Here is a 6,000-nt window from a genome sequence, read left to right as displayed (position 1 = left end):
CTCATGGTTATGGTGGTAGCATTTACTGGCATGGGGAATATGGGATAGAAATAGGCTTTTGTGGGGGTAGGATAGATGGGGAAATGATTAGATACTGAACTATTAAAGTGTGTGTTGGGGGTCAGGAGACAGGGAGAGAGGAAGAAAAAGATGGGCGTAGGAAGGAATATTCAGGGGAGAGCTTAGGAAGGGGGATAAATGGGAGGCAATTCACCAAGATGTCCTTAAAGTTCCCCTGAGACTGACTAAACTTTAGACAGATAGGTGTTTTCCTGCTCTAGGCTCCTGACTCTCTTTTTTAAGAGCATTTACTTTAGAAAACTTATAATTGTAAATTCCTTTAAAGATGTAAATCTTTAAAATACTTTTGCCAGCTTTACAATCCCAACCCCTGAATGACTTTCTCACAGACCTGGGAGCTATCTCTTTGATATGGAATTATCCAAGGAAGATAACTCCCCATCAGTTTCCAGAGGAGAGTAAGAACTTAAATTCGGTGGTCATCAAGTAACAAACACAAATTGCCTACTAACAGAATTGCACATTTGCAAACTCAGAAATAACTCAATATGCTCAACACCTCACATGTACATACTGGACAATAGATTAACCTCCTCCCCAACTTCTTTTAACATAATGGAACATGAGGTCCAGGACCTTGCTACTATGATTTAAGGACCAGCAACACTGGCTTTCCTGGAAGCTTGCTGGAAATGAAAAAGCTCAAATCCCACCCTAGGTTTACCAAATCATAATCTGCATTTTTAATAAGATCACCAAGGGAATTCATATATACACTAAAGCTTCAGAAGGGCACTGGTTAGGCTAACTAGGAGAGGAAATTAGGCCCCAAAGGCAGTTAGGGTAGGTAATGAAGAATGAAAAGTTGGATTGGTTGTATACTTAAAATGAAATATTGGTAGAGAGTGGGCTATAGAATAAAATAGATGGAAGGATGGGATAGCATGGTCAAAGAGAGGAATGTTGAATATAAGGTGTGTATAAGATGATTTAGTGAGGCTGTTGATGATGACATCGTCAAATTTCTAATCATGGGTGGGGTTGGCTGACAGGTGCTGGGTTCATCTTGAGAAAAGAGGGATAGAGGCTGGGGGGAGAGAGAGGGGGAAACGGGAGAGAGATTGAGATTCCGGGGAGAGGTTAGTGCTGAGAGGTATTTCAACATGATAGCTGTCTAAATGAGTGTATCATAGAATGGCATAAGCTTCAAATATTTTGTGTTTTTAAAAAGCGGAAAGAGAAGGCATAGTTTCAAAGTATCATTAATACTCCTTTGGTGTATCTAGTTGTGAGGTACATGTGAAAGAAAGAGAAACTAGCCTTGCTTTGGGAGGCTTGTCTTCTCTCTCCCGGCTAGGAAAAGAGCCAGGATTCAGATAAGGCAGAAGTTGGCAAACTTTTCCCGTACAGGGCCGCATAGCAAATACTCTAGGCTTTCTAAGCCATATGGACTCTGGTGCAAATACTCAAACCTGTTCTTATAGTGACAAAACAGCCATAGACATTATGTGAATGAGTGAGTAATTCATTAAAACTTTACTTACAAAAACAGACAGAAGGCTAGATTTGGCCTGCAGGCTATGGTTTGTGGACTCCTGAGTTAAGGCACGAAGGTGAAGAGAATTGTGATGATGATAGAATGGGGATAACTGACCCTGAGGTCCAGTGGAATCGGTGGAAAATCTAGAATTCTAAGGAGGCATGGAAGATTGGTGTCAATTTAGGAGATATAAAAAGCAATGTGACACCAACTGTGAGTGAGCCTGGATTCCTGCTGGTAACATAAGTAAAAAGCAAAATGAGACATGGAGAACTAGTTCTCATATTCTCTTTTAAATTTTTAAATTAATCACATATTTCATGATATTTTATACATAAAATATATTATCAACTACATAGAAACTATAAAAAATTAGATGAAACTCATGTGCCCAGGTTAAGAAATAAGATGTTATCAAAATTTTGAAGGCCCCCCACTGCCACTGTGCCATTCCTCATACTCTTATCCATCCCCCACTGAAGACAAGCTCTACTCTAAATTTCATGTGTGTCATTTCCCATTTTTTCTGTACGTGGATCTCATTTAAAGGACAAGTCTAGAATTTAGATAACAGAATAGAGACCTCTAGAAAGATTGAAAAATTTCTCTCCCTTACATTTCAAGGGCAGATAAAATCAAATACCAGTCATCCATTTACATTCCAAAGGATTAAAAATCAGGGAAAATTCCTCTTCTCTTGGAGAGGACATTTGTTTACATTAGGGACATAAAGGTTTTTTCCCTCTCTCTGGAGGGGAAGGTGGCATGGGCAGTGTATAACCCACATCAGCTCGCAGAATTATAATTCTGGGCTTCCTCTTCTTTCAGGCAAGATCTCCTCTGTACTTGTAGGCCTAATCAGTTGGTTCTCAATGTATCACCCAGAAGGGTGAAGATGCAGCCTGGGAAACAGATGTGCTTACTGTTACATTAAGAGTCTTCCGTAATTCAGAAACCTGCATTCACTTTCAGGACAAAATAAATAAATATAGATCTTAAAAAAAATCCTACCATCATCAACAACAGAATACATATTGTTGTCAGGTGTGCCCTGGTTTCCAAGGATTTAGAGCTTCAGTTTCCCAGAGGTATTCAACATATTTACCATGGACATAGCAAGAACTTTATTGAACTATAAGCTACATCATCTGCCTGGAATTTTGGGCCTCCTACCTTCAGGGAGCAGCAGAGAGGAGTCTTCATTCTGGTGGAGTAACTGACTGTCAGCAGGAGAAGGTAGAGTTGCCCTTACACAGTAGGGGCAGGGAAGAATATGTATGGCATTTTGTTCATCCCCCTGGGGTTTGATAATCTCTATACCATTTTAATGGTACATGGATATGTGGAGCAGCGACAACCTGAGGACATGATTTGCAGTGCTCAGAGCCCTTGGGGTAAGGGGACTGTGTCACACTACTGAGTAAGACACTGAGAGCAGCAGGGGTGCTAGCTTAGGGAGAGGACAACCTACCATGGTGGTGGAAGTCAGAGGTGATGAATATCATTTATCATCCTGAGAGCAGCTGCAGGAGTCAAGGCTCTTGTTGGTCCCAGCATCATCGTTTTATAATTTCTTCCTCTGGGAAAAGAAGCCTGCCACATTCCTCTGTGAGTTACTCTCAGAATTTATAAGGATTCCCAAGAAGCATAAGGAGTAGACTTTAGTGGACTGATCCTTCTGTAAGATTGAATGACTTATCCTCTCAGCTTTGGGAGTACTCCTGTCAGACAGCAGTTGTCACCTCACCCAAAGCCTTATTCCCATCCTGGGGATTTCACATCCAATGACTCTTCCATAAAGGAGTATAAGGGCCCACCCCTTCTACTTTGCCTGCCACCTTTTCCCTCTGCCTGCTCCTCCTTCCTTCCCTTCCACAGCTCTTGATCCCAAGAGTAGTCCCTTATCACTTCCCATATACCAGTCTTAATGGTCTAGTTTCTTGGGAACCCAAGCAATAATATATATTACTTCATGAATTATTTTAAAAATACGTGTCTGAATGATACAGAGCTACTATGAGGGATAAATGTTGAAAGTTTCAATTTACAGAAGTTGAAATATCCATAGAGTTAACATGAAATCGTACAACCTGATGTCAACAGACACCTATGCTGAATTCCTGATAGAGCATCCCCTCCATAGTGTAGGACCTTTGCTACTCAAGTATGTGGCATTAACAGCAATAGTGGCTGCACCTGGGAGCTTGTTCAGCTACTGAGTCAGATTTTGCAATTTTATAAGATTCCAGGGTAATTCCTACCCAGTGATTTAGATCAGCAATTCTCAACCCTGACTGCAGGAGAGCTTTGAAAAAAAATGCTTATGCCTATACCCTATTCCAAATAAATTCCATTAGAATCTCTGGCAGATGGTGTCCAAACAGTGGTATATTATAAAAATTCCCATAGCTTTTTTAAGCAAGTAGCCAGAGTTAGGAGTCATTGATACAGTAGGTCTCGAAGATTCCTTTTCCCCTTGAATGTCTTAGTCACAAGTGCCTGTGAAATCCCTTTGGATTCCGATCATCATGTCTCCATTTTTCTCTTAGAATTTTTAAACTGTTTATCTCACTTCCCTTCTTCCAACCTCAGAAACTCAAAATCTGGAACTGTATACTGATCAATTTGTTTATTGTCTGATTCTAGCTTCTAGAAATTATAGCTTTCTATCCTCCCTTCTCAATGTGAAACTAATAAATGGTCATAGGACTGAGCTTCCAGGTACAAAATGAATGCTCATATTCACTCCTTTCAAAATGCTGTTATAGTTTGGTTAGGAGGATGTTAAATTTCAATGTATTTTTTGGGGTCAGTCAATGAAGTTTGGCTCCAGGACGAATCATTCAATCCTTTGTTCCTTCCCAGTGCTTTGAGACATAGAACCAAAGTAAGGGATGAAAGTATATAAATAGCTACAGTGGTATCCAATTCCCAGGCCATTGATTCTTGTCCAAGCAAACAAGTAGAGAAGACATTTTTTTTTTTAAAAAGTCCATCACTTCTTTGCATAAAATAGGAAATAATTCTTATAGCTTGACTAATGTAGACCTGAATAAAGTGAAATATTTTAATCACAAAATGCACATGTATTACATAGCAATTTAAAGCTATGCGGGGAGCCTGCTTCCTCCTCTCTCTCTCTCTGCTTGCCTTTCTGCCTACTTGTGATCTCTCTCTGTCAAATAAAATCTTTAAAAAAAATATTTAAGTCACTTTATGAAAAATTAAAGTTTATCAACATGCCTAATCGGTATTTATCTGCATGAATATTCCTTGTATGCTAAAGTCCATGTAAAACAAATATATATTAAAAGCATACACTACAACTAGGAATATTTTATCGCTGTCAAAGTGAAAGGACAAAAAAAATTTTGCTATATAAGGGGAGAGTTTCTCAGACTGTTATTGAAATTTGGAATTTGGAAGTCTTGTCATTATTATTTTACTTAAGAGATAATACTGTTTTTTGCTGAAGAAAGAATTTAGGAAGAACATTAAATAGGGAAGAATCACCAAAGGTCAAGGTCATATGGTAATCTATTTTAAACATTTAGTGACTACAAGTGACTATGCATTTGCATCCAGATGTTTTCCACTCTGAAGCTGGTGTCACTGTCTGTTGCCTTTATGCATGGGTGACCAAATCCTGTGCTTGAGATGATGAAAGCAAGTCCTGCAAGAGTAGAGTCAGGGGTTCTCATTGACTACTGCATCCCTTGTCTTTCATATAATCTCTCTTAAACATCATGATATCTCTAGGTATACTCAGGATTATTTTCACTTTTAAGAAGTAGTAGTTGATCACATACCTCTTTAGACCTTAAGTGTGCTGAAAAATACTGAGTTGTTTACCAGCTTTATTATATATTGTCTTTCTTTCCTTTTCTCCACCTCCCCAGGGGTAACTGCTTCCATTGGCTTTGGTCATCTAAGGTTTCTCATAATTAGGCATCCACACACAGATATCCTATAGACAATCATTTCCCTAATGTATTTCTTTTCCCCTGGTTTATAATTGCTTTGGCTATAAGAAAAAGAGATGTAGAAATCATTTTGAAGATACTTTTTAAATACCTTACAAATAATTTTGAACTGGAATCCTTAGTATCCTGTTTTCAAATTCTGGCAATGATGCTATCATTTTTCTGACTACATATGCCTGGGAAGAAAAAGTCAGAGCTCATTATGAAAGTTATACTGGTCTTTTAGCAACATGCATGTATTAACTATAAAGGCTTGAAATTATATCCTATTAGTGAACTGTTAAGATGAAGCATGCTAATTTGATTTTATAGCTAATGGATGATTTGAATATACTTTATGAATACCTGTGAAATTCAACATGTAGAAAAAATTTATAGTCTTCTAAAAATTCACAAATGGAACTGTTTCTAAAAATGGATAAATTACATCAGGCCCAACCCTTTTCAGAGTAAAAG

This window comes from Lontra canadensis, unplaced genomic scaffold (assembly GCF_010015895.1).
Source record: "Lontra canadensis isolate GAN:19392208 unplaced genomic scaffold, GSC_riverotter_1.0 scaffold42, whole genome shotgun sequence".
NCBI lineage: Eukaryota > Metazoa > Chordata > Mammalia > Carnivora > Mustelidae > Lontra > Lontra canadensis.
The sequence above is the reverse complement of the archived record's forward strand: the minus strand, read 5'-3'. Positions refer to the sequence as shown.